Source organism: Phascolarctos cinereus, unplaced genomic scaffold (assembly GCF_003287225.1).
Source record: "Phascolarctos cinereus isolate Bilbo 61053 unplaced genomic scaffold, phaCin_HiC Scaffold_5;HRSCAF=322, whole genome shotgun sequence".
In the NCBI taxonomy this organism is placed as follows: Eukaryota; Metazoa; Chordata; class Mammalia; order Diprotodontia; family Phascolarctidae; genus Phascolarctos; species Phascolarctos cinereus.
In genome coordinates, this window is record NW_027555958.1 from 309,051,264 (window position 1) to 309,073,032 (window position 21,769).

Sequence of the window (21,769 nt, forward strand, 5' to 3'; positions counted from 1 at the left end):
CCAGAAAATATCACCTCAGAAAAAAACCCTGGAACAGCTGAATTGGAAGAAAGACAGGGAGCAGCAGTGCAGCAGCCCAGCAAATGGGTCTCCCAGTGCCTCAGCAAAAATAAGGGAGGCAAAACTACAAGGGGCCCCAGGCAGATAAGTACCCTGCAGCATTCATCTGAAAGGAGGTGAAGAAAACAACCTAAAGGCTTCCTAAAGCCCTGGCCTTGCTAGTTCTAGCCCAACACCAGGTGAGCTGTTGGAGCCCTGCAGCCTCCAATTGTGAAGAAATCCTGAAGCCCAGGTGGTAGAACAGGCAAACACCAACAGCTGGACCTCCGGGTGCCTCGGTGAGGGAGAACTGGTGGAAGACAGCTCAGAAAACCACCAGGTGCCTCGGCACTCTACTGAAAAGGAATCTCCCAGTGCATGAGCAGAAATGAGGTAGACAACACTGCAGGGGGCCCCAGGCAGATAAACACCCTGCAGCACCCATCTAAAAGAAGCTGAAGAAAGCTAAAGGAAAGGAAAAGCAGGCAACCTAGAATTGCCTGAAAGTTCCACTCCTGCTGATTTCAGCCCAACATGAGGTAAGCTGCCAGAAACCTACAGCCTCCAATTGCCAACATAAGAGGCCCCAGCACACAAAGCCAGTGACCAAGACCTAGGCTCCCAACACAAGAAGCTTGGATAAGTACCTTCTGTTCCCCAGCAGGCGAGCTCAATCTCTAAAGGCCAGGGAATAAAGAAACAGCATGAGTAAAAAGAAACATGCCATAGATTCATATTATCAGAAGAGTGAAGATCAAGACAGAAATTCTGAAGAGGACAACATTGTCAACAAACCCACATCTGCAACAACAAAAGGGAATATGAACTGATCTGAAGACCAAAAAGCCTTCTTAGAAGAGCTCAAGAAGAATTTTAAGAGTCAAATAAGGGAGGTAGAAGAGTCCTTCAAAAATACAATTGGCCAATTGGAAAAAAAAGTACACTGAAGAAAACAAGTCCCTAAAAGCACAATTGGCCAATTGAAGAAGGAAGTACAAAAACTAACAGAAGAAAACAATCTGTTAAAAACTGGAATTGGACAAATGGAAACTAATGTCTCTATGAGAGAGCAAGAAACAGTCAAACAGAAAAAAAAAATGAAAAAATAGATGAAAATGCAAAATACCTCATTGGTAAAACAACGAACCTGGAAAATCAATTCAGGAGAGACAATTTAAAAATTCTTGGACTACCTGAAAATCATGATGAAAAAAAGAGCCTGGACAGTATCTTTCAGGAAATTATAAAGGAAAACTGCCTGGAAGTCCTAGAACCAGAAGGTAAAATAACCATAAAAAGAATCCACCAATCACCACCTGAAAGAGATCCCAAATTGACAATGCCAAGGAATATAACAGCAAAATTCCAAAATTACCAGATGAAAGAAGGTGCTGCAAATAGCCAGAAAGAAACAATTTAAATATCACGGAAACACAGTCAGGATTACACAGGACCTTGAAGCTTCTACATTAAAAGACCGCAGGGCGTGGAACATGATATTCCTTAAGGCAAAGGAGCTTGGAATGCAGCCAAGGATCAACTACCCAGCAAAAATGAGCACCACTTTATTTAAATTTTGTTAATTTATTTTGATTTATCAATAATCACTTCCATATGCTTTTGAGTTGAAAATTTTTCTCCCTCTTCCTTCCCCCACCTTCCCCAAGATGATGAACAATCTGATATAGGCTTTACATTTACATCCCTATTAAATGTATTTTCACATTAGTGAAGTTGTAAGTAAAAATTCAAACCAATAGGAGGAACCATCAGAAAGATGAAACAAAACTCAACATAAGGTAAAAATAAGTGATAGCAATTCGACTTCCATAGTTCTTTCTTTGGATATGGACAGTGTTTTCCATCCAGAGGCTTCCCAATGTCTTAGATCCTTGTAATGCTGAGAAGGGTTCAGTTTAGCGATATTAGTCATCACATAACATGGCTGTTATTGTGTACAAAGTCCTCTTGGCTCTGTTCACCTCACTCAGCATCAGACCATAATAAATCTTTCCAGGTTTTTCTGAAGTCAGCCTGTTCATCATTTTCTTATAGACAATAGCATTCCATTACAGTCATATACCACAACTTGCTCAGACATTCCCAATTGATGGGCATCCTCCCAATTTCCAGTTCTTTGCCATGACAAAAAGAGCTGCTATGAATATTTTTGCACATGTGGGTCCTTTTCCCATTTGTTTGATCTCTTTGGGATATAGCCCTAGAAGTAATAAGCATCATTTTTCAAGGGAGGGGATGGATATTCAATGAAATAGGAGACTTCCAAAGTTTCCTGATAAAAAGACCAGAGCTCAACAAAAAGTTTGATCTTCAAGTATAGGACTCAAGAAGGACAAAAAAAGGTAAATGGGACAGAAAGATACAATATGTTGTTAATTGGGGGGGGGTGGGCTGTTTAAACCCCTTCAAGGGAATATGACACTTGAAACCCTTGAGAACTGTATTGTTATTACACCATGCTAAAGGAGTATACATAAAGAGGATGGATATTAGTTGACTTTGATGTAATGATAAAAAAAAATCTAATCAAGTGGGTTAAATGGATCCAAATAAGTGGATCAATCTGATCTTAGAAAATGTACTGAGAAAGGAGGAGGCAGACAAGGTTAGATTACATTACAGGAAAAACCACAAAATCCTACTACAGAAGAAGGTAAGAAGGGAGAGGGGGTGAGCATTGTTTGGACCTTATTCTCATTAGATTTGGCTCAAGAAGGGCATAATAATCAGTTAGGTATAGAAATCTAACTTGCCCTATAGGCAGTAGGAGGGAAAAGGGGAAAGAAAAGGGAGGGGGTAAAGAAGGGAGGGAAGAAGCAGTAAGAGTAAAGGGGAAGAAAAGGGAAAGGGATAATAAAAGGGGGGAGGGACTGAAGGAGGTGGTCAAAAGCAAAACACTAGTGAAGGGGGAAAGGAAAAAGGAGAAAGAAAAGCATAAATGGGGGAAAGGATGGAGAAAAAGACACAGATAGTAATCATAACTGTGAATGTGAATGGGATGAACTCTCCCATAAAACGGAAATGGATTGCAGAATGGATTAAAAACCATAATCCTACAATATGTTGTTTACAGGAAACACATTTGAAAAAGAGTGACACATACAGGGTAAAGGTAAAAGGCTGGAGCAGAATATATTATGCTCAGCTGAAGTAAAAAAAGCAGGGGTAGCAATCCTGATCTCAGACAAAGCAAAAGCAAAAATAGATCTAATCAAAAGAGATAAGGAAGGAAACTACATCCTGCTAAAAGGCACCATAGACAATGAAGTAATATCATTACTAAACATATATGCACCAAATGGTATAGCATCCAAATTCTTACAGAAGTTCAGGGAGTTACAGGAAGAAATAGACAGCAAAACTATACTAGTGGGGACCTGAACCTCCCCCTCTCGCACTAGATAAATCTAACCACAAAATAAACAAGAAAGAAGTTAAGGAGGTGAATAGAACATTAGAAAAGTTAGGTATGATAGACCTCTGGAGAAAACTGAATGGGGATAGAAAGGAATATACTTTTTTCTTGGCAGTACATGGCACATACACAAAAATTGACCATGTACTAGGGCATAAAAACCTCACAATCCAATGCAGAAAGGCAGAAATATTAAATGCATCCTTTTCAGATCATGATGCAATAAAAATTATATGTAATAAAGGGCCATGGAAAGATAGACTAAAAAATAATTGGAAACTAAATAATCTAATCCTAAAAAATGATTTGGTCAACAAAAATCATAGAAACAATCAATAATTTCATTCAAGAGAATGACAATAATGAGACAACATACCAAAACTTATGGGATGCAGCAAAGCAGTTCTTAGGGGAAGTTTTATATCTCTAAATGCTTACATAAATAAAATAGAAAAAGAGGAGATTAATGAATTGGGCATACAACTAAAAAAACTAGAAAAAGAACAAATTAAAAATCCTCAACTAAACACCAAATTAGAAATATTGAAAAAAAGGAAAAATTAATAAAATTGAAATTAAGAAAACTATTGAACTAATAAATAAAACTAAGAGCTGGTTTTATGAAAAAACCAATAAAATAGATAAACCTTTGGTTAATTTAATTAAAAAAAGAAAGAAGAAAACCAAATTACTAGTATCAAGAATGAAAAGGGAAGCTACCACCAAGGAAGAGGAAATTAAAACAATAATTAGGAATTATTTTGCCCAACTATATGCCAACAAATTTGACAATCTTAGTGAAATGGATACATATTTACAAAAATATAAATTGCCCAGATTAACAAAGGAAGTAAAATACTTAAATAACCCCATCTCAGAAAAAGAAATTGAACAAGCCATTGATGAACTCCCTAGGAAAAAATCTCCAGGGCCAGATGGATTTACATGCGAATTCTATCAAACATTTAAAGAACAATTAATTCCAATACTATATAGACTATTTGGGAAAATAGGTGAAGAAGGAGTCTTACCAAATTCTTTTTATGATACAAATATGGTGTTGATACCTAAACCAGGAAGAGTCAAAATAGAGAAAGAAAATTATAGACCAATTTCTCTAATGAATATAGATGCAAAAATTTTAAAAAAATACTAGCAAATAGATTGCAGCAACTTATCACAAGAATAATACACTATGACCAGGTAGGATTTATACCAGGAATGCAGGGTTGGTTCAATATTAGGAAAACTATCAGCATCATTGAGCATATCAACACAAAACCAACAGAAACCACATGATCATCTCAATAGATGCAGAAAAAGCTTTTGATAAAATACAACACCCATTCCTATTAAAAACACTAGAAAGCATAGGTATAAATGGAGTCTTCCTTAAAATAATAAATAGCATATATCTAAAACCTTCAGCAAGCATTATATGTAATGGGGACAGGCTAGAAGCATTTCCAATAAGATCGGGGTGAAACAAGGATGTCCATTATCACCACTGTTATTCAATATTGTACTGGAAACCTTAGCTTTAGCAATAAGAGAAGAAAAAGAAATTGAAGGCATTAGAATAGGCAAAGAAGAAACAAAGCTATCACTCTTTGCAGATGACATGATGATATACTTAGAGAATCCTAGAGAATCAAGTAAAAAACTACTTGAAATAATAAACAACTTTAGCAAAGTTGCAGGCTATAAAATAAACCCACATAAATCATCAGCATTTCTATATATTACCAACAAAGCCCAACAGCAAGAGATAGAAAGAGAAATCCCATTTAAACTTACTGTAGACATTATAAAATATTTAGGAGTCTACCTCCTGAAACAAACCCAGGAACTCTATGAACACAATTACAAAACACTTTTCACACAAATAAAATCAGATCTAAATAATTGGAAAAACATCAGTTGCTCATGGGTAGGCCGAGCTAATATAATAAAAATGACAATCCTACCTAAGCTAATTTACTTATTCAGTGCCATACCAATCAAACTACCAAAAAATTATTTTATAGAGTTAGAAAAAATAATAACAAGATTCATTTGGAAAAACAAAAGGTCCAGAATATCAAAGGAACTAATGAAAAGAAATGCAGGGGAAGGTGGCCTAGCAATTCCAGATCTTAAATTGTATTATAAAGCAGCAATCATCAAAACTGCTTGGTACTGGCTAAGAAATAGGGAGGTGGATCAGTGGAATAGGTTAAATATGCAAGACACAGTAGTCAATGACTATAGTAATCTATTATTTGATAAACCCAAAGACCCCAGCTTCTGGGATAAGAACCCACTCTTTGAAAAAAACTGCTGGGAAAACTGGAAAAGAGTATGGCAGAAACTAGGCATAGACCCAAATCTCACACCATATACCAAAATAAAGTCAAAATGGGTTCATGACTTAGATATAAAGGCTGATACCATAAGTAAACTGGGAGAACAAGGAATAGTTTACCTATCAGATCTATGGAGAACAGAAGAATTCATGACCAAACAGGAGATAGAGAACATTATGAAAAGCAAAATGGATAATTTTGATTACATTAAATTGAAAAGTTTTTGCACAAACAAAGCCAATGCAACTAAGATTAGAAGGAAGGTAGAAAATTGGGAAAGAATTTTTACAACCAGTCTCTTGATAAAGGCCTCATTTCTAAAATATATAGAGAATTAAGACAAATTTATAAGAACACAAGCCATTCCCCAATTGATAAATGGTCAAAGGATATGAACAGACAGTTCTCAGATGAAGAAATTAAAGCCATCTATAGTCATATGAAAAAATGCTCTAAATCGTTATTGATTAGAGAAATGCAAATCAAAACAACTCTGAGGTAACATCACACCTATCAGATTGGCCAACATGACAAAACAGGAAAATGATAAATGTTGGAGAAGATGTGGGAAAATTGGAACACTAATACATTGTTGGTGGAGTTGTGAAATGATCCAACCATTTTGGAGAACAATTTGGAACTATGCCCAAAGGGCTACAAAAATGTGAATACCCTTTGATCCAGCAATAGCACTTCTAGGGCTATATCCCAAAGAGATCAAACAAATGGGAAAAGGACCCACATGTACAAAAATATTCATAGCAGCTCTTTTTGTGGTGGCAAAGAATTGGAAATTGAGAGGATGCCCATCAATTGGGGAATGGCTGAGCAAGTTGTGGTATATGAATGTAATGGAATACTATTGTGCTATAAGAAATGATGAACAGGCTGACTTCAGAAAAACCTGGAAAGACTTATTATGGTCTGATGCTGAGTGAGGTGAGCAGAGCCAAGAGGACTTTCTACACAATAGCAGCCATGTTATGCGATGACTAATATTGTTAAAGTGAACCCTTCTCAACATTACAAGGATCTAAGATATCTCCAGAGGCCTCGGCATGGAAAATGCTGTCCACATCCAAAGAAAGAACTATGGAAGTAGAACCGCTATCACTTATTTTTACCTTCTGTTGAGTTTTGTTTCATCTTTTTGATGGTTCCTCCTATTGGTTTTAATTTTTACTTACAACCTCACTACAGTGAAAATGCATTTAATAGGAATGTAAATGTAAAACCTATATCAGATTGTTCACTGTCTTGGGGAGGGTGGGTGGGAGGAAGTGTGAGATAAATTTGCAACTCAAAAGCATATCAAGTGATTGTTGATAAATCAAAATAGATTAATAAAATTTAAAAAAAAAAGGAAAATGAGAATTGTTGAAGAATCAGTAAAATAATAGGTGGAATCATACACACCATACAACTTTGAGATTATCCAAGTATTCCTCAAATGAGTTTGGAACTATAAACTCCAAACTCCCTAAAATGTGTATCCATTTTGACTCGCTGATATCATTACTAGATTTATACTCCCAGGAGTTCAAAGTGAGGAACTATTCATAAGTATTGATAACATTGATAGCAACTCTTTTTAATATAGCAAAGAACAGGAAATAAAATAGGTGCATTAATTGGGAAGTCACTGAACAAATTATGATTTAGGCATATAAGGGAATATTGTAGCAAATGAAATAATGAAAAGGATATATTCAGTTAAATTTCAAAGGAATTGTATGAACCTTTACAGAGTGAATTGAGCATGATCAGGAGAACAATTTATACAGTGAATAGAACATTGTGACTAAAAATGAAATTGCAAACCTTAGGATTTCTGATCAATAAAATTGCCAGTGATTATCTCAGAAGACATTTCTTGCTCTTAACTGAAAGATTATGGACTAGAAGTGAAAAATGAAATAAAAATCAAAGAGAAGTGCATACATTCAGATGTTTCCAAAATGTGAATTTGGTTTTTGTACATTTTTTTTTGTTACTAGGGAGGACACCTCTGTTTCTCTCTGTATGTCTTTAACTGTGTGTGTGTCTGCCTCAGTTTCTCTCTGTCTCTCTGAGTCTCTGTCTCTCTGTCTCTTTCAACAGAGATTAGGAAAGAGGAAGGAATCAGCAGGTTGAGATAGTTATACTAACAATGTAAGGAAAGGCAAGAATTTCAAAGAATTATTAAAATAAACATGAGAGCAGTTGAAAGTTCAGAAGGGAAGACAGATAAACAGTGCTATGTTGAAACTACAATGTTAAATATGAATTATGAGGGAAAAAACAAAGAAGATGCATGTAGTATAAATCATACACAATGGAAACTCACTATTTCATATACAATCTTTTTTTGTATCCCTTTCCATATTTAAATAATTCTATTTCATTTGCATTGTTTATAACAAAATACTCAAAAATAAGAAATACGAAAGGCAAAGAATGAATAGAGACAACATAGTAAGGGCATTAGAGGTCTCATCATAAGATCTACTCCCCCTGCCACAAACACACAAAAAACCTGAAAAACAAAAAAAAAATTTCCTTACTTGTACTATATATATAAGTCAATTCTCAGTAGAGAAGTTTTAAATTAATTTCCTCCCTTATTTAAAAAGCATTTGTACACTGGTACAAATGACTATTAGTAGGAGAAAGGTAAAATGTTTTTTTCATCTGAAGCCTAGGCATCCACTGGACCTTGTGCAGGAAAATAGATGTGCCTCTCCTGATTTATGTCTCTTCCGATGCAGGGAAATTTACATTTCTTGTCTTTCATCTGTACCTCCTTTGTTTTAAGGTATTTCTGGGGGGAAAAATGAATTTTAGAATGCCATTTTCTTAGTGGGATGGCTCTGGCTTCCCTCTAAATTCACTCTTCAACTCTCCCTAATATGGTTGGCATAACTCTTGATTGCCTTTTTAACCCTTTCTTAGGGTCTGGAAAAAAGTATATTTGAAACTGGCTGATCGATCTTGATAAGCTGGCCATATTTAATTTGAGTGGCTACTGTTTCCCCACACTTGTAAAAATGTTAATGTCCCTGATGCCAAGAAAAAGGATCTTTAACTGTGCATCATTTTTCATAGCAAATGGAGTAGATGCATTCAGTCAGCCAACTAAATTGTGAAATGCTTGATTTGCGCAAAGCAATGAAGGAAAGAGTTCACCTGGGCTCACATCAACAGAACATCAATTTTGTACCTTTCTTTCTGCTACAAGTCAATATCATGAGTCTTCTTAAGCTTCAGGCTAATCAGTAGGGATTATACCATATGCCAGATGTCATAGGACAGAACCAGAGCATTTGTCACATCCATTCAAAAGAGCCTTGTGGCTATCTGTTCTTCCTCCTCCCCTCTTTGATTTCTGTCACTTGTTTTTTACCTCATTAAAAGAATGTTGGCACAATTCCATCTGGCAAGTTGGGGAAGTTGGCTGGGATTTGGGGTATCTCAGGAAAACTACAATGTGGGTAGTTATTGATTTGTTTCTTTTCTGGGAAAGGGAAAAGAAAGGGAGATATGCTCATTTTCAAACTAGAATTCTCAAAGAACAGTGATTTCTGACTCTCCTATGAAATCACTTGCAAATGAGTTTACTTGATTCATATGTGAGTGAAGCTTAATGAAGAATGACTATGGAACCCCAGAGCATTAGGTCCTCGTACATTTGTGAAATGCATTTACTTTTCATAGACCAAGAAGGAAAATGGGAACGTAGCTGATCAATTGAGTAAGAAAAGGAACTACAGTGGTTGTAAAGTAAAAGTGGAATTCATTTAAAAACTATTTATTAGCTCACTACTGAGTGTAGCTCATGCTGAGAGAACCAACTTATCAGCATAATATTTTAGAACTAACATGACTTGCTAAGTTCCCTTTGAAGAGAATCATAAGATGCCATTTTTAGAAACAAATTTTAAAGCTCACCGACTCTACCCCCATATCTTTGGCAGATTAGGAAACTGATATAGGAAACTATTTAAAAAAACAAACTTAACAGTTATTATAATGGCAATTAATTTAAAGTTGAGACCAGAAATCAGGTATCTTGATTGTAATTTTGAGAACTTTACATAAATCACATCATGGACATATCTGAAACTTGAAAACACTTTCTTTTTTATGAAAAAAAAATGTTATTGTTATCTTTTGTTTTTAGGTGGTTTTATTTTCTGACTATATTCCTTTCTCCTACCCAGTGAGCCATCCTTTATACTGATTTTTAAAAGGAAAGAGAAAAAAAGCAGCTCTGTAAAACTAGCCAAAACATCAACCAAATAGGACAGCATAATGCAATGTCCTACACAAATCATCCCCCACCTTTCAAAATAAGGGAGTGATTTGCATGGTTTCATCTTTGCTCCAGGCATTTGGCCTGTTGGTTTTAATGGCAGTGTTCAATTAAGTTTGCTAATATTTTCCTTTAAATTGTAGCAATGGTGAATATTAGTGTTCTTGTTTTGCCTTTTTATTTTGCATGTAAGTGTTCCAATACAGCTCTGAATTCTACCTATTCTTCCTTTCTTATGGTACAAAAGTGGTCCATTATATTCATTTAACAGAGTTTGTTTAGCTAGTGTCAATAGACCTCTACTTTGTGATTCTTTGCTACCATAAAAGTGTTGCTAAGAATATTTTGTATTCAAAATTTTTCTTTCTGTCTTTCATCACCTTGGGATATTTACCTTGTACATCTGAGTCAAAGGGTGTGAATCCTTCATTCTCAAGGGTCAACAGCCTATGGTCTGCTAAGGTCCTAGTTGGGGAACAAATAATGCTTCCCATAGTGCTTTGATGAACTGGGAACCACCAATTACAATCCTTCTGGTAAGATGGAAGATTTCTAGGCTGTAAGACCTATTTGAAACTATCTCTTCAACATTTGCAAGTATTGCACTATCAAAAACACTGAATGTGAGCTTTTTACAGATGATATACAGACCATGGTTCTTGCATATTGGCACCCTGATTGATAATTTATCTTTTCAGTCTTCTTACACCTTACTTCTCAAAACATATTTTTGACCCAATAAAGGTGGCTTCCAGGCTGTTCCACAAACAAGACACTTCATCTCTCAGTTCCAAATATTTTCTCTGGTTGTCTCCCACCCCATACTCAGAATTCTCTACCTCCTCTGCTCGAGTTACTGACCTCCATGGCTTGCTTTAAGGCCTAAGTAAAAGCCCATCTTCTACAGGAAGCTTTCTCCAAACCTTCTTAATTATCTCTCCTTCCATAGGACCCTAAGAACCAATGTAATTTATTATTTACCTTGTTTTAGTTTGTTCCAGATTCCTGACAAATTGGCATTTGGTCTGCTAATGGAGCCCATGGACCACTGGACCTTTCTGTCTGTCCTGTAGATGGACTTTTCTACATATGTTGTCTTCTACTTAGTGAGCTCATTGTGGTCAGGGATTATCTCACTTTTCCATTTGTATTCCATTGTTTAGCCTAATACCTAGCACATAGTAAGTAGTTAATAAATTCTTCCCTGTTCTTAGTCACTTTTAAATTTTATTCAAAATTGATTTCTTAGTGGCATTTTCAATGGCCCTAAGCTGTTCCCTGACACAAAGTTTCATCTTTTAAACACTAATATTCTCCTGATGCTACTAGATGGATACAAATCATTAAATGCTATAGTTTCTGAATAGCCAAAAGTTGTGGGTATGGAAGGCAATGGGAATTAAGGTATATCATTTATCCCAAAAATATTAGTGCAGTTTTAAGTCACTAAAATTTTAAAAAGTCACTATGACTTTTGGGATAACCTATACAACACAGGCATAAGGCTTTGGTGATGATTATCAGTGCTTACTTTTGTTTCATTCAGGTGACTAAGCTGGAATTTAAAGCTTCTTGACTCTCCCTGACATTTGTTAATTTTCTGATACTTCCAAATGAAAAGTTCTTACTATTTTTACCTGATAACTTTTGATTAAATAGAAGATTACTATAAGAGCATGCATGTGTGAGCATGGCAACACACAATTAAAAAAAATAATAGGTCATGGGGTACCTAGGTGGCACAGTGGATATAATGGGGTGCTTGGGTACTTGTACTTGGACCCTGGTTTCTCCCTAGTCTCAGAAATGCTGTCTCTGACAATCACTGCCTAGCCCAAGGACTCTGCCTAGCAATTACTCATGTGTGGGCCCCAGCAAGACCCTAATCTCTCTTCTTGTTGCAGCTACACAAAGTGGGGTGAGAAAGTGCTGGGCTCTCAGGCCCCAGCCCTCAGATCATGTCTCTGGAAGCCTCCCAATTCCTTAGTAAGTTCCTGTCTTGTGAGAAAGCTTTCCCTTGTTGCAGAGCATTCTCTTGTCAAGACAAAGAGAGAGAGGTGCTTGGCCCAGCCCGAGGAGTTTTGGCCTTGGCTGGGCAAGGACTCTTCCTCCTGCCAAACTCCGAAGATCCATACCTCTGTCATCACCCTCCCTGTCCAGTATACTCCCTGTACTTTCTCATCTAAAGCTCCCAAAGACACCTGGACCTTTAGATTATCTCATCAGTGTCCCTGGCATTCCTTTCCCATACCCTTTTCCATATAAACCCTAGCTCCATCCGCAGTCTCTCACAGGTTCCTTAAGAATCCTTGCCTGCTGAAAAGTATAACAATAAATCTTCACCACCTTGACTTAAAGAATGCTTGAGTCTGTGAATTCATTCCAGATGACCCTGTCCTGTATTCCAGTCTTTGAGGGGTCTCAACCTCTCAGACCGCAATATTTATGGTGACCAATGTGGGGCTTCTCTCAAGCCTTCTCCGAGTCAAGGTAAGCCTCCCTCTCCCCTTGCCCTGTAGTTGGGTCACCCCTCAAGGACCTAGGAAGGCTTGCTGGGGTCTTGGGTTGAGCCTGCAACAGGCTTTAGTGGATTTCCCTCTTGACAAGGAACACCTTGTTTGGGAACTTGTGTGGGTTTTTTCTCCCTCACCAGGATGCTGGTTGAGGCAAGTAGATTACAGGAGCCACTACCCTTTTCTATATGCTTATAGGGAAAGAGGATGGGTGAATCTCCCTCTATACCTCGAGATTTGACCCAGGATGTCTTTTAAACAACTGGAGAAATCTCAGTCTCCAAGACCTTAAGGAAAATTTTGCCTGGTCTCCATATGATCTGGAGAACCATGAAAAAAAAATGATTTTCTGATTTGTGCAGGGGATTTCTGACAAGTCTCTCTGAGCTTTTGGATTCTCCCTGTCATTACCATGTATCTGTTCTGTGTTTATGCCTGTGTGGTGTGAGTGAGTGTCCATGTGTAATTTGACACCCTTTGCAGCCAGGTAGCAAGAATAGCACCCCAAGGCTATAGCTGAACCCTGGAATGCTGCTTTATTTTCTCTCCCTCTCCTTCCTTGATTACAGCAGCATCAGAGGAATGGGTGGATGAGAGAGAGAGAAAGAGAGAAAAATAATTTATTATTTAGGTTATACGATTGGTAAAAGGCAAGTTGAGAAGGATCCTCAAAGTGTCAGGTCAGAATTAGAAAGAAATAAAATATGCACAGTTTTAAAGGGACTTTAATCAAAGTTCTTCAGAGGGATAAGTAGGTAGAAGGAAAGGCAAGAAAGTTTAAGCATGTAGGAATGAGAGAAGCATGGGTACAAAGAAAAGCATAATCTATTTGCATGAACAGTGTGAACAGAAGGTTTGAGAGTAAAAGGTTTGGAAACGTTTGGAGAATTGTTAGAGAAAAAAATTCTCTCTCTCTCTCTCTCTCTCTCTCTCTCTCTCTCTCTCTCTCTCTCTCTCTCTCTCTCTCTCTCTAGCTCTGGCCAAGTTTTGAATGTTGAGGGAAAGACAAAAAAAGAAAGGGGGACCTTTTCCCCCCAGATCAAGAAGAGAGATAGTACTTAATCTTTTCTGCCTCACATAAAAGAGAAAAAGTGTTTGTGTACCAGAACACAACCAAAAGGTAATTTAATTCATTCTAGTAATATTTTAAATGAAATGTGATCTCTTAATTTAATGCTTAAGTCAGAAATTTTTATGCTGTTTGGCGCTAAGGAAAATTGGGAAAATGTATGGATCTGAAATTTGTTAACTGGGTAACATTAAGCAAGTTACCTCAGTTTATCTCAAATGACTGGAAGGTGCCTAACATAATGCCTGGCAGATGGCAGACACTATAAATGTTAACTACTATTATTATTAGTTCCTTAATTTGATGTGACCAGTATACAATGCCAATGGTGAAGAGATGCTCAATTTTCCATGTAAGGAAATTTGGAAATGTGTTCAACAGAGTTGGAGTCACCTTATGGGCAATGTGTTTGTTTCAAGTTTTAAACACATATATTGTTTCAAATTGGTAAACTTTTGTATCAGTCATGTCAATCATCTTTTCATAATTTGGATGTTATTAAAGCCTAAACTGAAAGAAACTAAAAGATGGTGGAAAAACTGTGTGAAAACAGTTATATTACTTTGTCAGCCTTGCTAACCCTGTCTGTCTTATAATGTCTTATAACTGTCATTCAGAAAACCAGGTATTTCCACCTTTACCTGTAATTAAAGAAGGGGTTACAGCTAAAACAATTTGACTATCACTTCTGAAAGTTATAAGGTTGTTAACTAAGTTATTTGAAGTTACTGTTTTAATATTAAAACCTAAAATTGTTAATTGATTACTGTGTGAAAAAGAGAGCATTGGGTAAAAGCCTTATCCGAACTGGTTCTGCCCATTCAAAACTGTCCTCCTTGGGATATGCAGGTCGGCAGGCAGGGGCACCAAGATCAGCCCTCCCTGGGGTACAAAGCAATTCCCCATATTTTTTAAACTTGCCAAGGTCCCTGGAAACCATCTGTCTGGGCAAGGTCATCTGCCCTGAGAAAATAACTTGCACGAGTTATGCATTTCCTAAACAATGAACTTGGGCTTGCTGAGAAGTTGCATGTTTATGTACAACAGATAGAAATGATTTCTAATGATTGATTTTTACAGCAGGGCAAGTTTAAATTTGAGAAGGAAAGATGTTTTATAGATGTGAGTCCTGGTTAATCCTTACTGTTTACTTCAACTCCATGAGAGTAAAATTAACTGTATCTAGCTCTAACCTGTGATTAGTGAAATTTGCTGTTTGAACTAAAACGCTCTTGGGACTATAACTAATTTTGTTTTGAGTTTGAATTTGGGTATGGTTGTCTGCATGAAATCAGTATCTGAAAGAAATTTTACAAGCTACTCAGAGGGAATGTGATTCTGTACTGTTAACAGTGGAGGTCTGCATTTGGGAAAAAGCCAAGAGGACAACCTTAGCCTCAATCTAGAATGGTATCCTCCAGGCTCAGTTTCCCCATTATGTTCCTTTGAGAAGGAATGTTTCCCACCTGACTATTCCTGAGTCTGGCTATGATGTGGAATTCATACTGCATGACTGGAGAACTGTGAACTCTTATCTGAATTCAAACAGAGATAAGGATGTCCTATCTTGTCATATTTGGTATGTCACATGTCTCTGCCTTTTCCTTTTATAGTATATTTCTACGATCAGAGCAAGTGGTCAGTAAAAGACATGAGCACAATGTAAGCATGTGAGATCTTGCTCTTTTGATCTGAATTTGTAGTCATCCCATGGCCTAAGGAAGAGTAAAATCAGTGTTTGAATTTATCATATGTAAAATATTCTATTTCTGAAACATAATTAAGAGAGGGACAAACAAGTTTGTGGAACAAGATTGTGTATTCAGTTGTGAGGTTAAAGTTGGGAACCTCTTTTGTTTAAAGCAGTTTTTGTAAGAAGCCCTTTCCCTAATGTAACCAACTCAGAGGTCTCTGCCACACCTTTTGTTCTGGCCACTCCTTTATGGGAAATTTTTTCTATCTCAACACCTTGTTTCTCAACAGGGAATTATTCCCTTGCTTGGGAGAAAAGCTCTATGGCCACTGTACAGGTAGAGACCGCTGTAAGGGGAGGGATTGTAAATGTCTCTGCTGGTCTCTTAATTTGCACCACCTGTAAGGATGCCTACAGTGACAAGTGTCTCCAGAACTTTACCTCTGCCAGCTGTACCACCTGTTCTGAGGGAACACTCCCTACTTGCACCTATGACCAAATCCCTCCTGCCACTCTCCAGGTGGGCTCTCCCTATTTAACTTTCTCTTCCTAGTTGACACACAATGTTACAGCTCCCTTCTAGCTATAACACTCTTACTGATCTTTTGAAAGTTTCTCTCTTACCTGGAACATTGGCATGGAATCATACTGATCCATGGGGCATCAATGGAGGTGGTATTCAGCCCTAGTGACATATTTCCTTTGCATTCTACATTGTTCCTATCTCTTTTGAACTATTAGGTTCAGCTCTAGAAGCCATATCTTACTAATACTATTGATAAACTAAAGACCACCCAGATAAAACTAATAATGACAGTAAAAGGCTTCAAGATCATGTGATATGAGAATTATCTCAAGGAACTGAGGGTGTTTAGCATGGCAAAAGAAGATGACTTATTGGGAAAATGATAACTGTTTTCAAGTGCTTAAACAGAACATGAAAGAATAGACTTATTCTTCTTGTTCCTAGAGGAGAAGTGACTGGGAACAAAAGAAGTAGATTTTTACCAATTTAAGGGGGGGAGTGGACTTCTTAGCAATAAAAAAAATGAAATTGGCTGCTTCCATAGTTAAGATTTATCCCTAAATACTACTTGTTGGTGGCATCATAAAGCAATTGGAAGAAAAAAATCATTAAAAAGCAGTAATTGTCAGTAATGTAGAGAAAGAGAATATAGTGTATTAAAAGGAGTTTGGAATTTGGTGCTAGACCCCTATGTTTAAATTGTATTTATATCTTTAACTAGGTATATGATCTTAGGTAAATCTCTTCACTTAAAGGTTTGAGCATTAACCTAAGTATTGAACTTTCTAAAAATACAATAGAGCCAGCAGAACTGAATGACTAAAACAAACAAATTTTTAAAAAACCCTCTATGTTACCCGTGAAGACATTGGGATTTTGTATAAATAGTTGTTATTTAATTATCATTCACCCTCTTCTGATCATTCACATATATTTACCTTTCTAGGTTTCTATTGCCTCTTTTGTTTTCATTATTTTAAAAATTAGTATTTGTCTCAATAGGATTATATTCAGTTTTTCAAGTTACACAATTCTTAAAGAGAAGCCTTTGTCTTTTGCCTTTAGATATGCATACTCTCATATTAGAAAATTTTCTGTCTTTAATAGTTGTTGCTGCTTAGTTTTCTGTGATTTTCTTTAAAGTTTCTTGTTATCAAAATCACTGCTTTATGGCTGCTTGAATTATTATTTTTTCTGACCTGGAAGTATTTGACTTTGGCTGTAAGATTCTTACATGTTTTCATTTAAGGATTCAATTCAGGAGATGATCAATGGATTCTTCCTTTTTTTTCAATTTAGTCCTAGGAGATTTGAGTAAGATTATGATTTGTTTTTGTAATTTAAGCAGGTTTACTCTTTGTTTATGATTTTCAGCTGGCTAGATGGTCACTTTTTAAATCATTTACCTCTCAACCTATTTTTTCATGCTAACTGTTTTTGATAGTAGGTTCCTTACATTTTCTTCTATTTTTTTCATGTTTGATGTTTTCTAATATTTTTTCTTATCTCATGGAGTGTAGCATTGTTAATTATACTACCATCAAAAAAAAGCCAGTAAATATGCATCTACCTTGGCAAAATAGCCAATGAAAATTCTGAGTAAATCATACTTCTGTACTAGAAAAAAAAAAGTAAAGTTTCTAACCATTTTTCTGGAAATATATTCTTGGGCCCATTTTTGTAATTATTGTTCTACTTATGGAAAGGTGATACTTTTTTTTGGAGGGGGTAATAACTTTATCCCATGAGATGCTTTGGTGACAAGTAAAACTCATAGATTTCCGAGAGTCAAAATGGTATATCTTGTTTTTTACACATTCAGTACTCAGAGTTCTGTCACATCCCATCCTACTTCACTAAATTTCCCTCACTCCATCATTTTCTCATAGTACCATTATAGATGCATTTGTGAGGATAATGCAGGCTATAAACCACTCCAGTGGAACCATTTAATAAATTTAGCACTGTTGGTAAATTAACCATTTTAGATAAAACACCTTAAAAGCATCCAACTAGGACATTACACTTTGTGTTACTTCTGCTATGATTTAAAATCAGTGTTTAATAAACTAGGCGATTTTGAACTTCACTGTGGTGTATGACTTCTCTTACATAAATTTAAACTCCATAGCAATAGGTTTTATTTTTTTTCCCTATTATCTCTTCAGGTCCATTTGATTTTAGTTCTATTTGCAAATTGTACAATTTCAATCTTTATAGGGAAATTTGTTATCTAAGGTTAATCCCTTGTAGTGAGGTGAAGCTAACATGTTTGGCTTTCCATAGCTGGCTAAATTAAAACTAGAATAACTCTGCTATCCATTTACTTATGTAACAGGTGGTTAAGCAAAAGATGTAGTAAAGGAATAAGTGACTCTGTGATGGTAAGATATATATGATCCTTTGGTATTTTCCTATTACAAGCATGTCAGCTATGGAGCAGACATAGCATATTTGTTGCCTTTTTTTTCTTTGTTTTTGTGTGGTTTTTTGGATCACCATGGACCTCTACATTGCTTTTTGAATAACTTTTACATTTCATTCTTTGAACATTATAGTTTCCCTAAACCCTAATCATTGTATGGAAGTAGAGCATTTCTGCAAACATATTGTAGAAAGAAAAATGGACCTTTTTCTTTAGGGATGAGTGTGGGGTAACAAAAGCACTGGGGAGCTTCCCAAATACAGTATAAACTACTCTTACTCCTACTTTTCAAAACTAGGTCTAGTGCACTATCTATTTGCTGTGTCTTTCCCAGATGGATGATGGTATTGATGGACCAGCTGTATATGTTATCAATCCAGCTGTATAGAATCTTCTGGATAATAGGCATTCTTCATTCACTCATTTATTTTTCTTTTCCTGTATGCATACCTAGATAAATCTCTTTGGAGTGATTATAGATGTCCCTTAGGAAACACTGAAATGTTCTGGGACTCAAGTAATCCATATCGTGTCATCCACTAACAGAAACATCCGGAGAAACACATACTCTCCAATGAATTTATATTGAATTTGCATTTTATATTTCCAAATGTTAAAGATAGTGGCCATAGAGGAGATACAGCCCCTTTTCAAATATTAAGTTCATGGTAGTATTTCCTTTGGTGAGGTCATATCCTGTTATATCAGTGTCCATTTAACTTTTCACCCATATATCACAACATCTTTGGATATATGAGGATCAGTGAAGGAACTGGTGATCCTTATACTGCAAGAGAGAAGATTTGGTGGTTTCATAATATCAGTTTTTAGGTATTTAAAGGGATATTAAGTGGAAGTACGATTAAACTTTTATTTTTCTGTTCCCTTCTCCCCCAAATACATACAATGTATATGGAGGTTTCAAAGAAGCAAAATTAGACTTGATGTGAAGAAAATTTCCTTTAAAAAAAACTATAAGTGAAATTGACTTTATGAATTTGTAATATAATATAGGTAGAATATGCTATATAATAGTTATATACCATATTTAACATAGGCATATACTATGCCATAGGTACTAGTAACTATGGGTATAAAAGAGCTCTCAACTGAATAAAGGTCTTCCAACAGAGTCTGGATGAGCACTTTTTAGATATAAAGGTATGGGGTAGATTACCATTAAGTATCCTTCCAACTCTGAAATCTCATGATTCCATGAAATAATCTTACTCTCCTCATTGTGTTACCAGAACTGGAAAAATTGCTTAGCAGAGTAAAAAAATTGATTGTTGATGTTGTTGTTAATTTTTTCGAAGGTTTTGGCAAAATATTGTTATTTAGTAGCAACAACATCTGGCATTTGAATAGTGCTTCGAGGCTCATAAAGCATTGCATAAAACATTATCTCCTTTAAGCTTCACAACAATCTTGTGAGGAAAAAACTGTTATTGCTCCTATGCAAAAAATGAGGAAACTGAGGCTAGGAAACACTATGTGACAACTTTTATTATAAAGCAAATAATAATGGGTGCACGCCATACAACTGGAAAATGGCAAATTCTTCATTTTTTTTAAAGAGATGGAAGTCTATTCTTTATAATACATCAGCCAATGAATTTGTAATTCATTCCTGGCAAAATTCCAAGGTATATTATCATGGACATAGTTTTTGGGGACTTGAGAAAAGAAACTGATCATTATAACTCAACAAATATTCATCAGGAGAAACAGGGTAACCCTATTTCTTTTGTTGACATGGTTACCAGACTTACAGAAACAGAAATAATATAAGAATAATAAATGTGGAATGCAATAAATCACTTGAAAGTGTCTCTCAAAATACTGCTTTGCATATAGTAGATGTACATGATGACTTTGTTGAATAAATATTGAATGATTTTCAAGGACAAGGTCAAAGGATGTTTGTAAATATAAGTGAATTCAGAACTTTTCAAATGATTACACCCCAAATAATTGTTCAATGGATTAATGTTAGACTGGAGATCTAGAAGTGTGCCTTATGATCCAGTAGCATTGCATACATTTTACAGATTACTGGCATTAATGTATAGATGATATGCTTATCTAATTTTAGATGGCACGAAATCAAGAGAGATAGCTTAAGCAGGAGATGGTAGAATTACAATCCGGAACATTATCAGCAAGCTGCAACAATCAACTGAATTAACTAAAATGAAGATTAACTGGAAAATGTTATTTAATCAATTGATAACTAGAAGGTTCTATAGTTGAAATTTGGAAAATGATGTGAACAGATAAAAGATAAAGAATGTGTTGCTTGACAATCATATACATCATAAAGAACTGGAGCTTTTATTGAATTGTTTCATTTATGCTAGTCATTAGTGTACAGTGACAACCAAAATAACTGAGGCACATGATACATTAGTAGAAGCATTGTGTCCAAAATGAATAGAGACATTGCTACTATATTCTGCTATGGCTGAGCTATTTCTAAAGCACACGATTTTGTTCTAAGTACCACATATGAGGAAGAGCATTGATGGACCGGAGTACATCCAAGGTGAAGCTGCCAGGATGGTGAGATAATTAGATGCCATGGCATAATAGGACTGTGTGAAGAAAATAGTGGTGTTTCTTTAGAAAAAAAATGTCTTTTTTAATTAAAAAAATAGAAATAAGATCTTCAAGGGAAACAATTAATATGCTCAAATATCCAAAGGGTTCTTATGTGAAAGAATGGTGATGTATGTTTTTACTTTTATCAGTGTCAAGAGCTAGAGTATACTAGTAGAAATCATAAAGAACTTGGATCCAAGTTGATAAATAAGCAGTAAATTGCCATAACTCCCCCATATTCACCTCCAAACAACCATAAAATAGTGCCCCAAAACAAATCCTGGAACAGAACAATGAGCAAAAAGTTGGGGAGAAACAATCTTTTAGCCTAATAAACTTAGAAGATAGGCAGCAAAGATCTGTCTCACTCGGATAAAAAGGGAGCAGAGTTCAGGACAGGAGGCTTCCAAGCAATCCAGCAGCAAGTCACACTTCAGTAAACCAGAGGGAGATCCTGAGCCCCTTTGCAGTGGAGAAGGCAAACACCAACATCAAAACCCCTCCCCACCCCAACATGCCTCAATGTAGCTAGGGGAGTGAACGGGCCCCAGGTCTGAGAATGCCCAAGTACATTAGCATAGCTCTAAACAAACAGGTAGACATCAACCCTACAGGTGCCAAAGCAAATGAATAGCAGCCAAACCACCAATGATTCAGCTAGCCCCAGGCAAACAGGTGGATTCTGGGCTCAAGCCGCGTGCTCCCATGTAGCCTGAAATAACAGGAAGTGGGCGCACCATCGTGAGCTTCAGTGTAGTCCTGGAGAAAGGCAGAAACACCCAACCAGATGCAGCACACATCAGACACTATAACTAAGACCCTGTCTCAGCC